The 21,795-nt window shown below is 35.7% G+C and overlaps 1 protein-coding gene across 4 annotated transcripts in view; it reads left to right on the top strand.

The window, feature by feature from the left end:
* Positions 1 to 21,795, top strand: part of CNTN4 (contactin 4) — a 957,860-nt gene that overhangs the window by 297,088 nt on the left and 638,977 nt on the right. The gene's annotated exons all lie outside the window — the stretch shown is intronic.

The raw sequence follows: 21,795 nt of genomic DNA on the forward strand, positions 1-21,795 counted from the left end.
AAACAAATGGACCTAATGAAACTTAAAAGCTTTTGCACAGCAAAGGAAACTATAAACAAGATGAAAAGACAACCCTCAGAATGGGAGAAAATATTTGCAAACGAATCAACGGACAAAGGATTAACCTCCAAAATATATAAACAGCTCATGCAGCTCAATATTAAAAAAACAAACAACCCCATCAAAAAATGGGCAGAAAACCTAAATAGACATTTCTCCAAAGAAGACATACAGATGGCCATGAGGCACATGAAAAGCTGCTCAACATCACTAATTATTAGAGAAATGCAAATCAAAACTACAATGAGGTATCACCTCACACCAGTTAGAATGGGCATCATCAGACAATCTACAAACAACAAATGCTGGAGAGGGTGTGGGGAAAAGGGAATCCTCTTGCACTGTTGGTGGGAATGTAAATTGATACAGCCACTATGGAGAACAGCATGGAGGTTCCTTAAAAAACTAAAAATAGAATTACTGTATGACCCAGCAATCCCATTACTGGGCATATACTCAGAGACAACCATAATTCAAAAAGACATATGCACCCCAATGTTCATTGCTGCACTGTTTACAATAGCCAGGTTATGGATGCAACCGAAATGCCCATCGACAGAGGAATAGATAAAGAAGATGTGGTACATATATACAATGGGATGCTACTCAGCCATAAAAAAGGAACAAAATTGGGTCGTTTGTAGAGACGTGGATGGATCTGGAGACTGTCATACAGAGTGAAGTAAGTCAGAAAGAGAAAAACAAATATCATATATTAACGCATATATGTGGAATCTAGAAAAATGGTACAGATGAACCAGTTTGCAAGGCAGAAATAGAGACACAGATGTAGAGAACAAACGCATGGACCCCAAGGGGGGAAAGTGGGGGAGCGGGGGTGGTGGTGGGATGAATTGGGTGATTGGGATTGACATGTATACACTAATATGTATAAAATAGATTACTAATAAGAACCTGCTGTATAAAAAAAAATTAAAAAATCAAGGTGTTGACAGGACCAGGTCACTCTGAAACCTCTAGGAAGTGACCCTTCCATTCCTCTTCTAGTTTGTGGTAACCCCTGCCATTCTGTGGCTTGTGAGAGCAGAACTCCAGTCTCTGCATCTGCCTTCAGTAGAACATATTGTCTGTGTCTGTATGTATGTCCTAATTTTCCTCCTCTTATGAGGGCACTGCTCATAGTAGATTATGGCTCACCCTAATGACCTCATCTTAACTTGACTGTACCTGCGAAGACCTTATTTCTAAATTGGTCACATTCACAGGTACCAGACATGAACATCTCTTTTGGGGAACCCAATTTAACCCATAATAATGCTCCATCAGTATTTGATAAATGGATGTATAAATGCATGTGTGCTCAGCTACCACTTCTGAAAATCCTTCTCTTATGCTCAAAAGAGAGGTAATCACCTCACCTCCATATTACAGTAATTATGTGTTACTATACTTTGCACATGTTTATTAATTGGCCTGTCACAGTGCATTTGTTCATATATATGTATCGTTATATGACCTTGAATTCCTCAGGGAAGGGCCTATGTACTATTCATCGTCATATCTCATTGTCTAGCACGGTCCCTGGAAAGGAAGAACAAATGTTTATATAATTAAGTTTATGCTTTCTTTATGACTGGATTATTTCCCTTATTTTCCCCCAAATTACACTGATGTCTGCCCAACCTTTGTGTGGTGGCAGCAGAGTGGCCAGGTGGTAAGTTTGTAACATTGAGATGTACAATTCATAGTCTTTCTGTGGGGCTATTTTACTGTAACCACTTAAGACAGTAAAGAATGCTGTGACCATCTGTGGCCAGTTTACATAACCGGCAGTATCCCAGAATACTATATAATAGTGTGGTTTGTGGAAATTAGTTTAAATCAGTGCTTGCAAAGTATGTTTACATTGCATTTAAAATATTTGTTGGAAAAGATGTTTGTATTTTGGGCAATAATTTTTGGAAAACTTTATGTAAAGAGGAATAATTTTCTAGCTTCGCATGCTTGAAGCTAGAAAATTTCTGAGATATGTGAAAGTTGAAAAGATATTTCTGTTTGTAGCTTTTTGCTAAAAAACTGATGGCTAAGGGTATATTTTCCTCTTTAGATACAAAAGGGGAGCTTATCTTATTCTTTGGGGTGGGTTCTAACTAAAATATATGAATAGGATAAAGATAAATTGATAATTTAAAGATTACTTTGAGCATAGGAGATAATTATCACAACAAATTGAGGTAAGATATAGCTGCAACTGAGTGTTTAACTTAAAGATTACCTATTTACAGGTGGTTGGTAAAGGAGATGGATAAAAGTTACAGAAGTCATATATGTAGCAAATCCGTGAATATCTGGCTTTTGCTTTTTTCTCCATCTCCTGGCTTTGCATCTTTATTTCAGGAAGCTACATACAAGGGAGGAGATATCTTTTAGAGTTTTGAACTTGCTAACCTTATGTTATGCAGTGACTTCCAATGTCAGTTATTACATTCTGCTATGGTAACAAATAAATGTTCATTTTACATGTCATCTTGAGTTATTCAAAGTCATAAAACCTATCCTTATGTTAAATAAACATTAGGTTAAGTTAACTAAATATTTTAAAAGTATGAATAATTATAATAAAAATTACTTAGTTGTGACTCAGTCCATTCTTTTGCTATTTATCTCTTAAAAATGCTATTGATAATCCAGGAATTGTGGTTGTACCAGACAGTGGAAGTAATGTCTTTACAAACGGTTTGTAAGTCACTTTTAATATATGTTAATCTGGTGGGTTATTTCCACTATTCTCAAGGCAAATATTTATTAATAGTAAAAAGAAGAACATTTAAAAATAAAATTGGCTTAGAGTTTCGATTCTCCTGTGAATTTATTTTTTATCAAAGGAAATATAATTTCTGTGTTTTATTTTGACTATGATGTCAAAATAAATAAATGAATAAATAATAAAGATACCCTCTTCCATTTTAAGTAGTTTTATTATTGACTAAGAACTTTATTTGATTAATGCATGGAAGAATATTTAAAGGACAAATTTGAAAATTATAAAAATTATAAGGAATTTAATTATCATAAACCTAAAGGTAGCTAGCTGGATGAATTTTATGTTTTATTTCCAAGCTCTTATCCAAAAAGCCAATTTTCAGAGATTTTCTTGTTTTGCTTTGCTGTTCTTTCTGCAAGATTTGCGATGCTAGTTTTAAGGGATACACTTCCATTATTCCTCATTAATGGAATTAATTATTTGTTAGGTTCCACCCATTATACCTGAACTATGTGTATCATCAGAAGACTGACAACTAAGACTTGGTCTTCCCAAGAACAAAGTGTGAACCAAATTGATTTTAAAATTGCACTGTTCCATGCAAGCTCCGAGGTTCTAGAAGAGTACCGTCAGCTTTTCTGAAAACATGGTTAAAACAATAGTTAGGGTCCATCATTTTTGGTTTCCATGTAATGACTTAATTAAGTGTGGTTATTAGGATTTTGACAAAGGCTTTCATTCCAAATTTAGTCGAGAAAATTTTAAAATATAAGAAATTAAATAATATATGTTTTTGGAAAACATTAAAAAAATTTTCTCTCTGCAAAAGGTACTTAAAATGGAGAGTTAAATGCTGGAAATATTTCTGATGAGTTGTAGATATGTTCAGTTGAAAATTTCCAGGTATTATTAACACCATAATCACTACATACATATAGTTAATCTGTCTTTCATAATTGAATTTTCTGGATACAAAAAATGCATAGAGAGTAGGTATATGAGAACTGTTTTCTCTTGCAACCAATGCAGTGACACTCTCAGTGGATGAAAAGCTTGGGACCCAATGTTGCAAACAGATGAGCCCATACTGGCCTCTCTTCCTCTGCTCTTACAACTCTCTACATTTCATCATCCAAGGAAAACATGCATTATTTCGCTCCTTGGCTTGCTCTCAGAATAAAATCCGAACTCCACGCTACAGCCTGCATAGTCTCAACATGATTGGAAATCTGCCTAAGCAATCTGATTTTAACCCTTGCTCCTCATTTCTGTCTGTTGAATTTCCTGTTTTCAGTCAGGAGTACTCTTCTCCCTTGATAGACCTTCACATGGCTGGAGCCCCTTCACTATTTTGTTCACTGAGGAAATGTTTACCTCCTCAGGGAGGCTTTGCATCAACTCTCTTCTAACTGTCCCTATTCTAAAACCCGTAGCCTTATTCTAATTTTCACCTAGCATTTACTGCTCCTGGAATTTATCTCTTGCTTGTGTGTTCTTTCTTCCTCTCCTCCTTCACTATCTTTCTCTTTTCTTTCCTTTCTCCCTCCCTTACTTTTTTTTCATTTTATTACAGTCTACATCCCTTGATAAAATGTACATTCCATGAGAGAATGGGCCTTACGCATTTTCTTTGTTGAAAAAATGCTATTGCCTAGAAAGGGAAAAATAGAAACTTTACAGTGGAGAAATCTGTCTTTCACCATCTTAATCCCATGATCAGAGTTAACATGATCAGTGATGAGACAGATCAATATCATGTGCCTCTTAACACGTTACACTGAGGAGAATACAAAAATAAAAATTCACCGAAGAATCTAATCATGAGGAAACATCAGACAAAACCACATTATATAATTGTCCATGACATTCAAAATTTCAAGGGCATGAAAAACAAAGTAAGATTGAGGAATTGTTCCATTTTAACTGAGGCTAAAGAGACCCATCAAGGGACTTCCCTGGGACTCAGCAGTTAAGAATCCCCCTGCCAGTGCAGGGGACACGAGTTCGAGCACTGGTCTGGGATGATCCCACATACGGCAGAGCAACTAAGACCTTGCGTCACAACTATTGATCCTGCGCTGTAGAGCCCGTGAGCCACAACTACTGAGCCCTTGTGCCACAGTTACTGAAGCACGCACGCCTAGAGCCTGTGCTCTGCAACAAGAGAAGCCACTACAATAAGCCTGTGCACCGCAACAAAGAGTAGCCCCCGCTCGCCACAACCAGAGAAAGCCTGCACACAGCAACGAAGACCCGACACAGCAATCAATCAATCAATCAATAAATAAATAGAGAGAGAGAAAGACCCGTCAAGCATGTGGAGTATAGGATTTGAGATTTGCTTTTGCCCTAAAAGGTATTATGGGTACAATTAGAAAAATTTGAGTAAGGTATTTATGTTAGGTAGTACTACTATATAATTGTTAATTTCCAGATTTTGATACTTTTATTGTGGTTATGTAAGAGAATGTCCTTACTTGTAAGAAATATATACTAAATTATTTACAGTTAAATAATTGTTATGTCTGCAACTTACTATCAGTGGTTTCAGGAAAAAAATGTGTGTGTGTATGTGTGTGTGTTTATAGAGAGTGTGACAGACAGACAGAATAGAAATGATAGAGAAAATATGGTAAAATATTAAAAGTTGACCAATCTTGGGGGATTTGAGCATACAGTAATTCTTTATACTATTATTGAACTATCTTTAAGTTTGAAATTATCAAAATTAAAATAAGAAAAATGCTTCCAAAGTTTAACAAAATAACTACAAACAAACAATTTCACATACTAATTCACTCTAATTAAAACCTTAAATATGCTTAAGAAAAACACATGTTCTAATTGTTTATAAACTAAACTGATGTGAAAATCAAAGATTTGTGTTTATCCTATTGAGATCATTGTAGGTCAGCTAAAGAGTTCATGGGTTCTACTTGGAGAGTAACAAACAAGGTAACTCCTCGCAGTTAGTGATTTAAGAATAACCTAAAAAGGATTCAGAGATTTTATTTCTACCTTACCTTTTTGGTGTAAATTAATATTTGTAGAATGAGAATAGTTTTACAAAAAAATAATGCTGGACACATAACTGAGATTTCATCAAGCCTCATTAATTTCTAAATAATGAAGTTTTATTTATTTCTTGCCCTGGGGAATTTTGCTCAGAGAGTTGCTAAACCCAAGCTTTTACTTGAATGCCTTTTAAATAGTGCAGACTCTGAAAAGGCATTTCCTTCTTCCAGAAGATAGTTTGTTCTTTAAGTACATTTTTTAGGTTATAAAATAAAAGATGCAAAGGAGAGTTCATAATGGTTAATATCTGGCTTAAAATTCTAATTACGGGTGTTCCTTACAGATTCTGAATGGCTGGACTTTAATACGGGAGCCAGGTTTAGTTTGTAATGGCCTCAGTATTGACCTTCCCTGCCATACAACCTGTGGCTGTCATGCTAACATGACAAAACGGCTACTATCCAAGGAGTACCTTTGTTCATGGGGTTGGATACCTTCCATATCTTCGAACATAATAACAAGCATCCAATCCAAAATTACTGAAGCAGATAAGTGAAACAGAGTACATAATAAGAGTGTGTTAGAGTCATTTAGTGCATGCTTGTTTTAAGCTCATTTGACTCCTTGTTTCCTGATTAAATCCATGCTAGGCCCTTTTATGACCATTTTTACAATTGCATTATCTCAGCCCTACATGGCTGAGAGTCATTATCAAGTTCAGTAGATGAAACCATGACAAATCCTAAGAAAAATGGAAAAGCTGTAATGTTTGGTGAAGAGAATACAGTGAAGTAACTGGCCACTGTTAGAGAGCAAGAGGAAAGCAAAACCAAGGCAAACTCTGCTTTCTAACCTCTGTTCCTTTCTACACCTGTAAATTCTACCAACATGGCCCCTCCAAAAATAGGTAAATCAGGGAAAATTGAGCCTTGCTTTGTTGGATAGTATCATGCATGAATCAAGGCTGGAGCACAAAGGACATTTACATGTGATGCCTTCATAGGTTGAGAAAGATAACTGGCTGCACATCATTGTACATACTGGTCATCTGCATGACCCCAGCAAGCATTTTGAGCTTGGAACTGCTTCTCCCATAAACCAGTAGTTGAGAATCAGAGATCATTTATGATTATAAAAGCTTTAGTGGTTAGCTTTTTTTTATTGAGTTTGTGACCCATGAGAGCTTACTGTAAAACTGGAATGACCCACCAGTTTTGGAAAAGTGGAGTTAAGCCCCTTACGTAGGCATTCTCAGTCTGCTGGTTCAGTGGGTCAAGTTAGGACAACAGCATTAAGTAGTTGGAGTGAGTTTTTATTCAACTTGTTTAGGTTAAGATGTTAGAGTTGTTGTGGCTGTTCTTAGGGAGCTCAGAACAGAACTGAACCTCTTCCACACTGCACCCTGCTAGTCAAGCCGAGCCAAGAAAAATGCTGCTCCATGACCCCAGATCAGAAGGTTAAATCAAATTCTACCAGTCTGTTTCTCAGCCTTCCCAGATATGTTTGGCTACCTTGTCAAAGGACAAGTTAGTATCAAGGAAATAAAAACAAGTGTCACTTTGTCCCTGTATGAAGATTCCTCTTCAGGAAGTCCATAACAAGCTCTATCCTGGAAGAGATTTGGTGATTTGATATGACTTAGCTCCTTCTCCTTCCCCTTTATTACCTCCGACACCTCCTTTGGAAACTCTACTCTGTACCCTCATGTCAATCAAATCCTAGTCATTAAGTATCTCCTGTTGCTTTACTAGTAAATATGCCTGTTAACCTCAGAGTAGAAATAAACGCATGGTCTTCATGACCTAGGAGACATGACATCGATTCTCCCATAGCCTCTCGTTCTGCAACTCTTGACTTACCCATTGCTAGGGCTGCTGTAACTAAGTACTGCAAACTGGGTGGCTTAAGACACAGAAATTTATTGTCTTATATTTCTTGGGTCTAGAAAACCTAGATCAAGGTGTTGATAGGGCTGGTTCTTTCTGAGGGTTGTGAGTGAACCTCTTCCATATCATTCTGCTACCTTCTGGCGGTTGGCTTGTACCTTTGGAATTCTTGGTTTGGCAATCTCTGCCTTTATTGTCACACTGACTTTCTTCATGTGTGTTTGTCTCCACATTTCCCCCTCTGTAAGGACATCAGTCATACTGGATTAAGACCCACCCTAATGACATTATCTTAATTTAACTAATTACATCGGCAGTAACTCTGTGTCCAAATAAGGTCACATTCTGAGATGCTGGGACTTAGGACTTAAGCAGATGAATTGCTATGTGGAGTTGGGCGGGGGGCACAGCTGAACCTGTAAGATACATCATTTTCCTGCACACTCTTGAGGCTCTCTTTCATCCTGGTGATAGTGTATGAAAAATAGAAATCAGCCATTCCTTTTGGTACATTTTTTTTCATAGAGTTATATGGATTATACTCCTTTTTGTCTATTTTACTATACTTGTGTAGGTAGAGAAAAATAGTTGCCTTTACTCTGTTAGCAAATATGCACTTAATAAAATAATCAAAACTTTTGTGTATGGATCTGACTTACTCTGTGAGACTATATCAAGTGCAATAATAGTGAAGATTTTGCATCACGTTACCTTCTTTTTTCCATTATCTTTATAAACTATAAATAATTGTTAAGTATTATCATCATCATCACTGAAACTTGCAGATGATAAATTATATGCCTGAAGAGATCAAGTGAAATACAGGAAAGAATCACCATAAATCCACTAGTTCACTCAAAAGAATTATCAGTGTGAATTGAGATCACATGCAGATTGGGTAGCAGGTGTCATAACTGCTACCACCTCCTTACCTCTGCTGCTGTCAAGGGGTCCAGCTACGTCAGGTACCAGTTGTCTATTTTAATCCTCATAACAACCCTAAGAGAAAGCTATTATTCTCATTTTACAAGTAAGAAAAGAAAGAATCAAGACATGAGTTTTGGTCAGGGTTACCTATGGATGTTCAAATACCAGTCTATCTTAGTCCAACATCCATCAGTGGACGCTAAACTTTTAGGTATGCTAATGGGCAGAAGTTTGCAAAGAGTGTCAATTTATAAACAGTGGAACTTATTTTTAAATATTGAGAATGAAAAAATGACCAAAAGACGTAGCATCATCAAATCAGAATAAAAGGAGAAGTAGGGAGTGAGTAGGTGTAGGGCTTAGGGTTTCCTTGTTAACAGGAACAGTATTGGCTCACAGGGGCAGGGGCTACACCTAGCTGAATGGAAAGAGTGTTTCATTAGATGCACTGGTTCAAAGACAATTAAGTCTTAGGCCTATGTGGGAAATCTCTTCTGGATCTATCACTAACTCAAAACCCACTTTATTAACAGTTAGTGAAGATTGAACCTTATTGCCAATAAGCTCATGAAAAAAGTGCTCAACAGCATAAGTTGTTGGAGAAAGGAGACCATATGGCCACTAAATACTCACTAAATGGCTAAAATGAAGGCAATTGACAGCCACAAACATTGGTGAGGATGAGGAGCAACTAGCACTTTCCTACATGATAGGTGGCAGTGTGACATGATGCAGTTACTTTGGACACTTTGGACAGTCTGACAGTTTCATAAAAAGTTAAAATGAATATACCCTATGACCTAGCAATTATGTTTATATGCAAAGAAATTTATCCAAGAGAAATGAAAACATGTCTACAAAGAGCCTTGTATCCGAATGTTCATAGCAGCTTGATTTGTAATGACAAAAAACTGGGAACAGTCTATCAACAGAAGGAAGGGGTAAGCAAATGGTGGCATATTCAGACAGTGGAATACTATTCAGCAGAAACAAGCAGCAACATGAATGAATCTCAAAACTTGATGAGTGAAAGATACCAGACAGAAAGAAAGAAATACTGTATGTTTTCATTTATGTAGAAACCTAGAGTAGGCGACGTAGTCTCTAGTGAAAGAAGTCAATTCCTTTGAGGGCAGGATGTTGACTGGGAAAAAATATAAGGGAGCTTCGGGAGTGGTGAAAATATTCTGTGTCTTCATAGGACTATGGATTGAACTGTACACTTCAGATCTGTACAGTTTAGAATATGTAAGTTATTCCTCGATACAACTATTCTTGAAAATTATTAAGCCTTACAGATTATGGATCGCTCAGGCATTGAAGGAATTGCTTTGTATGAATGACTGTGTATAACCAAATATTCATAGGGGAATGAGCACAAAAAAACGCAGTAACACGTAGCATATGAATGGTGACTGTGTCCCTGACTGATCTGTTTTCAGGTGTGAGGGGTAATGAGAAGGAGGGTACCTTTGAACCTGAAATGTCTTCTCAGAAATCCTGTCAAAGGTTACTTTTTAGGAACAGCGGGTGAAATCTTCCCCTTTTTCGGTACAAAGTGCCCTCAAATTGAATTTACTGACTGCTCCCCCAACTTCCTGCATCCCTTACTTTTCCCTGGACATCCTCAGTAGCCAGATGGTCATTTAAAATATGATTATCCCTTTGAATTGACTGTGCTCAGAGAGGTGGAACTCCCATGATGCCACAACAAACCCAGCTTGTGCAAAGGCAGGACTAATTTTAAAAACTCAAGTGTTATGTCTGGGATTTTTTTTTTTATTAACCTCTCCTAGAACTCTTCTCTGCTGTCATACGTAAATCAGAGGATTATGAAAGAACTAGTCAAAGAGGCTGTTTCCTTCTAAGGCTGTAATTTGGCTCCATGAATTATTAATTATTGAACCGTATGGCATCAGCTCCTCAGAACCTAATATAAATGTAAAAGGCTCACCTTATCAGTTATAATCTAAGGAGCTGCAGTAATGTGATTCTTACCATTTAGTGCTCTGTGGTATGTTAAAGGGAATTGGACTATTCAACCCATCAAACTTTCTGAAATAAAATACGAAGCAAGGAGGAGGATTTTTTCTTTGCAAGTAGATTTGAAATTCAGTATAAGGAAGCAGATGTAGATTGCTTCAAGGGTTTTGATTATCGTGAAGGATGGAGTTGTTTCATAGATGCTGAAGCAAATAACAGGACATGTGAAAGAGTGTGGTTCAAGAAAACTGTCTGAAAGCAAAGCTTTGGAACATCTTGCATCTCTGCTGCTGTTAAGGAGGAAATAAATAATGCACCAAAGATTGAAGTTGTGCTAAAGATAAGTTCAGTATTTGCTGAAAGCAGACATCTGACCTAGTAAGTACAGTGTTTTTCATGTACGAATTACAGCTCTTCAAAGAAGCAAGAACTAAGATTGCATGATCCTTTTTGTTTTTTTGCTGGGATACTTAGCTTTTAATACTTGATGAAGCCTCCCAGACTTCTTTGGTTCTCTCTTTAATATGTAATGTTTTATTTTAAAAACTTCTACAGAAAAATAAATGAGCTTAAAATCTGTTCTTTTCTTTTTGCAAACATAAGATTAGTCTCATTTTACGTGCAGGTTTTTTTTTTTTTTTTTTTTAGTAATTTCTGAATACTTCAGAAGTGTGCTCTCCAAGTATACATACAACTGACTCTATCAAATTCAGACAACAGCAGTCTTAACTGATATTACATTTTCACAACTGTTCAACATTACAATTTAAAGAAGGAGATTACACCAAAGCTCTGATCTAGCCAATGATTGTAAATTGGTGGTTTTATCAATATAAATTTTAATAAGGTAGAAATATATGTTATGGTTAGCTATGCTAAAATAAGTGTGTTATGTGTCTCTAGCTTAGCCAATATAAAATATTATTTTAGAAATCATTATTTTGGTAAATCTGTGTAAACTTTCATATTATTAATAGCTTGTTAGTAGCTTTATTACTTTGAGTACACTGCAGTGATGCTAGTCCTATTTAACTTAAAACACATTACAGTTTTTAAAGATAATTTTATGAGGTTAAGTTTGGTACAGGAAAATAGAGAGTAAATTCATTCTATAAAAATGTCTAAATGTGAAAATGACCTAGGAGATAAAAGTACCTTGATTATGCTCTTACTTTTGTATAGCCAGTTTTAAATATAATGACAAGTTAACATTTTGCATGAACCTATATGACATTAAAGTATTAAAAATAGAGATGATTTTCCTGGTTAGGCCAGAGAGGCCAGGGTATGACATGTAGCACTTCAAAGATAAATAACAGTACATCAAAAATTATGAAAATTCCTATAATTTTAAGTATTCTTGAACAATAGCATACATACCCAAAGAGTTTCCTGAATGAAAAGAGATGATGCCACATAATTGTAGGATGCATTAAAACAAGAATAAAAAATGTTTCTCCTTTAGGGTGAAATAATTCATTTTATGTTTTAAATAAATTGTTGATGCAAAATTAGGAGCAAATATGCTCCTAATTTCATGAAATTACATGAAATTGTTTAACTGATAATAAGGTACTACTAATATAGTATGTAATTTAGACCGATTTCCACTACTAGCCAACAGCTACCATTTAAAAAAAGTAATATTTTCCTGACTTTATTTTCTGTATGCGATGTTGACCCGTTAAATTGCCATTACAGGGGAAAAAAATGTATAGAAGTAGGTTTACTATGGGCAGGTTTAGTAAGACTGTATTGAGCAGACTATGCTTTGGTTCAATATTAAAACAAGTCTCTTTATAACCAAAGCATTTCCAAGATCCGGTTTCTGGCCCATCAGTTTTGGGCAGCATATTACCAAAACTTGAGAGTTCCCTGAAACCCTTGGAAATGAAATTTGATCACAGATGATGGGCTCGTTCTCTGTTCCATTTTGCTAACTGGATTTGATTCCCTACTTTCCATTGCCAGAGATTTGAACTGTGTATTTGAATTTTCAATGAAACTATAGAGTGTAGGAGTCAGGCTTTTTCAGAAGTTGGTTTGTTAGATGAATGTTAAATTGTAAATTTGCCCAGTGACAGATGCTAAGTTAAAAATCAATAATGACTTGGGAACAGGGCAGCATTTTGGGAAAAAAAAAGCAATATGCAGAGAGCATCCTGTGGCTCCACCCAGGCATTATACTAAGAAAGCCGTTGAAGGTGGGGAAAAAAGGTAACACTTTGCTTGGAGACCCTTCCATTGTTGCTCCATATCTGCAATCACTTTCTCTCCTGAATTGTTCTTGCCCTGGGTTAGTCTCTAGGGTTTGTCCCTAGATTTCTCTTCGCTGACCATGTTAAGCCAGGATAAGCATTTTAAGCTTGCTCACTTGCTAACACCCTGTCTGGTGTTTTTTTTTAAATCTTTTTCTTTTTTTTTTTTTCCCTCATGTAAGGTTTGAGCATAGTCGCTTCTGTGACCATAGTTTCAAGACTCTGTTCATGTAGGGGATTTTTTTTCATGATGGATATCTTAGAATCCATCTGTGATTTCAGACTGGAGTAGACTAGAGTTGTTTTTGAAAACAAGTTATGCTGCTTTCTAGCCTTTGCGTATTACATAAACTCTCTGAGCCTTAAAACTACCTCACTCATTAGATTATTGAGAGGATCAAATGAGGGAATTAATATAAAATACTTAATTGTTGCCTTACATATAGTAAATGTTCAATAAATCTATTACTGCATTCACCTAGTATTTCAGGAAGGCTTCTGCTTTTCCAAAAAATCCCTGCAATTAATTCTAGTTTGGGGTGGTAATGGATTTGGCCTGGTATATGGATTCTAAGTAGAGTAACCATGAATCTTATTTAAATGTGTATTTATTTTTAATGAAGGGTAAAAATCAAATGGTTTCTGTCATTACCAGCTCACCACATAATCATGCTGTGGTGGAAATCTTGTAAAGAGTAACTTTCCCATTTTTCTTCAAGTAAAATCAATAGATATGAGTGATTTTATTAGTTATGAAATACATCAAGGAGAAATGTAACTGTGTACATGATGTAATATAATTTAATGTGGGCAGACAAACTGAGACTAATTATGGGGTTGGGTTTTCCAAGGAAGTATTTATATAACTAACTTCTGTAGGTTGAAAGTCACTCCTGTTAGGATTTCTGGGTTTTCTGCCTAGAAAGTAAAGTAAAACCTTTTCTCCTTCAAGACCTATCTTCTTCATAGAACTTTCCTGATAAACACCACCATGCAATAATACTGTTCTTTTTAAAAAATTTTTATCTTACATTGGAGTATAGTTGATTAACAATGTTGTGATAGTTTCAGGTATATAGCAGAGTGATTCATTTATACATATACATATACATGTATCTATTCTTTTTCAAATTCTTTTCCCATTTAGGTTATTACAGCATATTGAGCAGAGTTCCCTGTGCTATACAGTAGGTCCTTGTTGGTTATCTATTTTATATATAGTAGTGTGTATATGTTAATCCCAACCTCCTAATTTATCCCTCCCCTTCACCTTTCCCCTTGGGTAACCATAAGTTTATTTTCTAAGCCTGTGAGTCTATTTCTGTTTTAATACTTTTCTTATCTTAAACATTTCTACTGCAACAAAACCAGAAACGTCTTCCTGTATTATTTTGAAATTTTCTCCATTTTTTGCATACTATCTGTTTTTCTCTTAAAGTATATTACAAGGTTTCAGAATCATGTGCTTACCATCAAACCTTCCCCTGCCACTTGATGCATGATTGTGTTTCTGTAGATAAGTAGGGAAGTAAGTAATAGAGCTTAGCTTCTAAATGCTAGTTCCGTAAATCAAAGAGGTTGTAAATCATAGATTTAATAACAATTTAATATTGCCAAAATATTAATAAAATATTATTTTCTACCTGACTATATCTGAATGATGGTACAAAAATCATGCCTATTATCATTTTTAAAATGAAAGATTTGGTGATATTTTGTGCCTGTAAGCAAAGAAACTAACTTTGTAATGGCTTTTATTCCAAGTTTTCAAATAACTACTTTGACATAATTTGGATTATGCCGTTCATAATAGGAGAAACACTAACCCGTGCTCCAATTTTCAGGTTCTAACAATACCACCCTCGTTTTTTCTCCCCTGGTTTAAAATGACCCCTTTTGGGGCACATTCTTATAGTTTTCTCATAGGATTTTTAAAGGATAGGGGTTAGTATATGGAGAAACTAGCATAGAACATAGCACATGAAAAATAATTATTTCACTTTAATTTTTGCTTCTCTTTCCAGCTTTAAGATATATACCAAATGTTGTGATAAAAATGATCTCGTTATTCCCACTTAGATCAGCCTGTATTTAGAGTTAGTTTATTCTCCAAATTGGCCAAAATCACAATCGAGAATTATTTCTTAATAGCTTTTGGAGAGTCAGTTACATTATTTGGATCTCATAATTTTAGATTAGAAATCGACCTCGGAGATCATTAGCTCATTACTCAAATAGGGAGATAGTTCCCAAAAGGCCTCTCAAGGTCATAGAGCCCATTAATAGTGGAGCCAGATACAGAAATTGGGTCTCCTGACTTCTTGTATAACATCCACTTTAGTGCACCTTATTTCCTCTGAGTCAGATAGATAAACTGTTCCCTGCTGGCGTTCAGACGTCTCTCAGATATTGGTGGATAATGTAGCACAGTGGCTATTTTGGAGTACCACCCCAGAAGTTAAGGTAACAAAAGATAGTTTTCACTTGAATGTGATTTCATGTGTAAATTATTTCACAACTTAGAACATTTTTTTCTGTTAAATAATAGGTTTCTGATATTTTGTTTTTTTCTAGTTTTCTCAAGTGGGATGAGGGATGGAGACAATTCGAGTAATTCAAGGGGAGGGAAGCAAACAAGAAATAGAATTTCATTCTTATTCAGAATGAACGATACACCTAGTTTGATGTTTTCTTCAGGGATCCCAAATCTGTTGGTTCTATGGTTGATAGTAGTTTGCGCTTCAGATAGGCTGCACACATTGTAGAGGTTAAAACTTTCACCACACAAGTGTAGTTGTTTGTTCGCCACAGTGCATTGTCAGGTGAATTTTAACCAAAAGCTCAAGAATTGAATAGTTTAATCCTACAGAAGCAATTTTGTTCACTGGCAAATGGGTACCTGGATTCTGAATATTTCTCAGAGGACCTTGCTGGGAATTTAAAATACCTTAGAGCTCCTCTTGGGGCAAAGAACAGCTGCTGGACAGTTATCTAATAAAACAGAATCGGACAAAGATGAGATCTGTGACATAAGCTCTGCTGAACTGCACCTGACAAACTGATCAAGACAACGGGCTTGTGGAGACGGCCTCACCAGGACAGGTGTAACCTTCCTTCAGGGTTCTGCCCCCTACCCCACCTTGCAGCTGAATTTAATGGGATTTTATCCTGTACTAAACATACAGTCTAAGGGCTGAGCTTCCTGAGCAATTTTGTTTGATTGTTTCTTCCATCTGAGTTTAGGATTAAGTATGAGGAATTAAGTCAAATGAAAATTGACCAGACGACAGACTCTAGGTCCATCCACATCTCTGCAAATGAGAAAAACAAATATCGTATATTAATGCATATGTGTGGAATCTAGAAAAATGGTACAGGTGAACCTATTTGCAGGGCAGAAATAGAGACGCAGATGAAGAGAATGGATGTGTGGACACGGGAAGGGGGAATGAATTGGGAGATTGGGATTGACACATATACACTATAATGTGTAAAACAGATAGCTAGTGGGAACCTGCTGTATAGTGCAGGGAGCTCAGCTCAGTGCTCTATGATGACCTAGATGGGTGGGATGGGGGGTGGGAGGGAGGTCCAAGAGGGAGGGGATATATGTATACACCTAGCTGATCCACTTCATTGTACAGCAGAAACTAACACAACATTGTAAAGCAACTATACCCAATAAAAATAAATAAATAAAATAAAATACAAGAACCATTCCTTCTTTAGAAAAAAAAATTTGACCAAATGGCATAGAGAAAGGTGTGGATTCAAACTTAAAAGTTTCAGATTCAAGCTTTTCCTCCATCATCTCTGATTTTAAGCAAGCTTCTCAAATTATCTTACATCCATTAGTTTCTTGTAAAATACAGTAAGGATTCCCACCTTCTTCATGGTTCAAGAGTTGTTTTATTTTTTATTTTTTTAAGAATTAAATGGACTATAAGGAATTTGAAAGTTTTTTTTTAAGTAGTTCATACACTTTGCTGGATAATTATAATTGCAATAGTTCCTTGGGTATCATCTCTTGAGTGGAGGAGTGCATTCACTTATTCAGGCTGCCATAACAAAATACCATGAACTGGATGACTTAAACAGCAGTAATATTTGTTGCCCAGACCTGAAGATTAGAAGTCTGAGATCAAGGTTTCTGCAGGGTTGGTTCCCTCTGAGAGCTGTGAGGGAGAATCCTCTCCAGGACTTTCTCCTAACTGCTGGTGGTTTGCTGCCAATCTTTGGTGTTCCTGCGTGTGTAGAGACAGCATGCTGATCTTAGCTTTAATCTTCACATGGTGCTCTTTGTGTGTCTGTGTCCAAATTTCTCTTTTAAAAAGATATTTTTCCTCTTGTATTAGAGGCCACCCTACTCTAGTATGAACTCAACTAAGTACATTTGCAGTGCCCCTCTGTCCAAACAGGTCATACCTTGAGGCACTGGGAGTTAGGAGTTCAACATAAGAATTTGGGGGGGACACAATTCAGCCCATTATAAGGAACATGGGCAATTTTAAAAATTACTTTCTTAACTTAGTGTTCTTTCTACTGACTGGAAACTTTGGGATTACTATAATGTCATTCTTCATCCTTCCGTTCCTCCATTACTCTTCCCTTTATTAACTACAAATAACAAACTACCTCCTAATATACTAAATTTATAATCTCAAAGTAGGAGAATATACAATGAGATAATCATTATAGTGAGTAACTATGAGTCAGTCTTAGTAAATTAACAGTATAGACTAATCTGACCACCAGCAATTATTTTAGTTTTTGAGAATTAGCGAATAAGGTAGCCAACCTAATGAGAGTTTATATATTTTCAATTTTCAAAGAACTTTAATTTACATTATGTCACTTAAACCGAAACAGTATGATATATACCCATACTAAAGATGTGGAAATTCAAGTTTAGAGGTGATGAAATGTCAAAGGTTCCTTGGCTAATGATTGGATTAGATACAGCCTGGATTAGATTTTATGATCGATTTCAAGTCCAAATCTTGAATTCTTTCTGCTCTAATCATCATGTTGCTCTCTAGAAAATTGGTGTAGGTAGGTTTATGACTCATATGGGTCTCAAACAGAGACTGATTGAATTATATAGTGAACCCTGTAAGCATAGATTGCCCATATAATACTTTCTCAATTTCCTTAAATCAAATCTTTCTTATTCCTGTTATCAATCAACAGTAGTCATTATGTATGAGGCTCTATGGTTGACATAGATTATGAAAATAATTGTTTCATTTCTCTTAATCATTTTTCTTCTGGAGAAACCTGATATATTTGTTTTCATTGCTGTTCTAACAAATTATCACAAATTTAGTGACTTAAAATAATACCCACTTATTAGCTCACAGTTTTCCTGTGTCAGAAGTGTAACCACAGCATGAATCTCTGTTCACAGTCTCTCAAGACTGAAAGCAAGGGATCAACAAATTTTTTGTCTTTGTTTTTTGTTTTTGTTTTCCTGGAGCTGTAGGGGAAAATCTTTTTCCAGGATCATTCAAGCTGTTGGCAGGATTCAGCTCCATGTGATTGTAGAACTGGTCCCCGTTTCCTTGCTGACTATTGTCCTGGAGTCATTCTGAGTTCCTAGAATCCACCTACATACCTGGCTCATGACCATCTTCAAAGGCAGAGATGGTGGGTCAGGTTCTTCTCACACCTCTCTCGGCCCTCCCCTTCCTCCTCATTTCTCAGGCCTCATCTTCTTATTCAAGTACATCTGATGGGCTCTTCTGTCTCCTTCTGCTTTTAAGAGTTGATGTGATTACACTGGTCCCACTGATTATCCAGAATAACCTCCCTATTTTAAAGTCAGCTGATAAATACCCTTGATTCCATCAGTGAAGTACCTTCTAAGCAGTACCTAGATTCATGTTTGATGGAATAACCAAGAAATGAGAATCTTGGAGGGACATACATAGAATTCTGCCTGTCATATCCTAGTGATTTTTTTTCTTAAGCATTTTCCTATTGAACAGCAATATGCCCATAAAATCATGTATTTTAGAGTATAAAAAGTACCTTCACATTTATTATAATAGCGTGTATTTTCATGAAATCTGTAGGGGATAGAGATAATCATCCTCATTTCATAGATAAGGAAACAAGAGCATCGAGCTTAAGAGTTTTTCTCAGGTGCAGGAGACCTGTAGTTGAAAGTACATTAGAGTTCCTCTCAGTGTAAAGAACATCTGTAGTCCTTAACGTAATACAGAGAACCAGGCCTTTATTTTACTCCTTCTGTTTTAATTATTTATATAATTGTCATTATTATTTCCTTATTCATTTCTGATTTGTGAATCTTACCAAACTAGAAACCAGTTCAGGACAGGGGAGGAGATTGTTAGGGAGAGTGAAAATTCCTGGATTAAATGCCTGGGTTCTTTGTCAGTGTAATACACATATTTCCAAGCTTTGTTTCCTGAGAGGGCTTGGAAGCAATAAAACTCCAGTAGCAAAGAGCACACCTAGAACCTAGATCTTGGTATTTAAATACCATTGTCTCCGGGCTCCTTGGAGAAGTGGCTGATTACAGGGCTGGAGCAGGGAGACTATAAGATGAGCTTGGAGCATCTTTGGCACCAAAAGTAAGGGAGTGCTCTAAAAGGATGTGGTCATGTCAAAGGACACAGGTGCTGACCTGAAAGGGCTCCCAAAGCTGGAAAATTAGAGCAACCCAATAAATAAGTATAAGACTGAGTTTTAACCCACAGGGTAAAATAAATAATTATGAGCCCATACTGAAATAGATAGAGAGATAGCAGAGAAGACACAGTTCATCCTTATGGAAGAATTTCAATTAGTAAATATACAAGAAACAAAGAAGATGCAACATCATCATTAGAAAACCATGATAATAATTGTTGTAAGCAAGAACCAATGATGGATGCTAAAACTAGTGGATGAAAGTTTTAGGAAAAGAAAACTTTTCTTACTCAAAAAGCATCTACCCATAAGTCTTCATTAATTACAGAGGGGAAATTTATAACTTTACATTGGACATACCTAGCAGACACTACCTTAACCAAGTGTTCATTCTTAAGAACCATGATCATGATTGACATCACTAATAATGAGACATACGGACATTATGAACCTCTGACATGATACCCTTAGAAGGACATATCACTTCTGTTTTGTTCTTGAGAAAAATACATAACCACCATCTAATCATGAGAAAATATCAGACAAACCTAAATTGAGGGACACTGAACGAAACTATTTAACAGTTCTCTTCATTACATCCTTATATCGTGGAAATGGAGAAAGGCATTAGTGAGAACACTGGTAAAATCTGAATAAAGTTTGTCGTTTGTTTCTAGTTTTAGTAATGGCACTATGGTTATGTAGGTTAAATTTCGGGAGGATGGATGAAGAGTATGTGAGAACTCTTTGTACTATATTGGCCATTTTGTAGTCTAAATTTTTTTTTTTTTTTTTAAAGTCAGGTTCCCCCCTATACTAGCTTTGTAATATTGAATTAACTCATGTAACCTCATTGAGCTTCACTTTACTTATCTGTAAAATAGGCCTAACAATTTAGAAGCTGTAACAGACAAAGCATGTGAGATGTAATATAGACAGCATAATAATTAAAAACAATGGCTTTGAAGTCATACAAATGTGGTATAAGTCTTGATTCTGGTGAGACCATGCACAACTACCTAAGTTCATTAAGCCTCAGTTTCCCTGTTGATAGTACTGATAGGTTTATTGTGAGTTTTAAATAAGATGCAATAGGTAAGCACTTATCAGAGTCTTTGATACAGTATAGTCTCAAAAACTTGCTATTATTATTATTACATATTTATGTTTAAAGTTTCAGTGAATTGGATAGGCTTTAATTATTATGTGTCAAATTCAATGAAACTTTAAAAAGTGTGGTAAAATGTGTATAACATAAAATTTGCCATCTTAATCATTCTTAAGTGTACAATTCAGTAGCATCAATTATGTTCCCAGTGTTATACAACAATCTCCAGTATTTATGTCCAAAATGTTCCCTTACCTCCTGAGGGAACCTGTAAAACCAATAAGCAACAACTTTCCATTCCTTCCCTCCCCCAGTTCCTGGTAACCTTGCTGTGTTTTGTGTCTCTGTGAATTATCCTATTCAAGATACTTTATATAAGTGGAATCATATAATATTTGTCCTATTGCCTTTTGTTTCTGTTCAGGGCAGCTTTTTACTTGAATCTCGGCTCAGCAACTATTCCTCTAAACACTATTTTCTATACTTGTATGAGTCAGATGGTCAGGTAAATATTTTGTTAATGTCTTAATAAAAAGGGAAATGAACAATAATCTGTCAGTCTTATTTAATAAATTTAATAACCAAAGATTCTGCCAAGAAATTATGTGTGAAAATGTTCACCACAGTGTTATTAATTGTAGCAAATGGTTAACTAAATGTCCAATAACAGGTGAATGATTAAATTAAAACTGGTAGGAATTGTAAGAAAATGCTGCCTGATTATTTCTGGGTAGTGGGATAACAGGTAAATTTTATTTTCTGTTTTATTTTACATATTTGTTATTTTAAACATGTATTATTTTCCTAAGAGAAATATCTAAATATAAGAACAAGTTTACATTTAGTCAACTGATCAGTAAATTTATATATACTACTAATATAGACAGTATGCAAGATAAATGTTCATACTACTACCCAGAGTATTACTTGTGATACTATTTGTCCATAACTTACTTGTGAATGGGCAAGTAAATCTGTAAATGCTTATGCTAGGAGGTAAATGAAGAATGAGCCCAAAAAAATAATTTAATCCAGTGCTCTGGATTCCAGTATCTCACATTAGATTTTCTTTTTTTTGCATAGAACAGATACTAAAAATTAAGCATCTAAAATATTAATTTATTTAGTTTATGTGTTATTATTTGAAGCTGGCAGTAATAAATAGGTTTGATTTATAGC

Source organism: Balaenoptera ricei, chromosome 11 (assembly GCF_028023285.1).
Source record: "Balaenoptera ricei isolate mBalRic1 chromosome 11, mBalRic1.hap2, whole genome shotgun sequence".
In the NCBI taxonomy this organism is placed as follows: domain Eukaryota; kingdom Metazoa; phylum Chordata; class Mammalia; order Artiodactyla; family Balaenopteridae; genus Balaenoptera; species Balaenoptera ricei.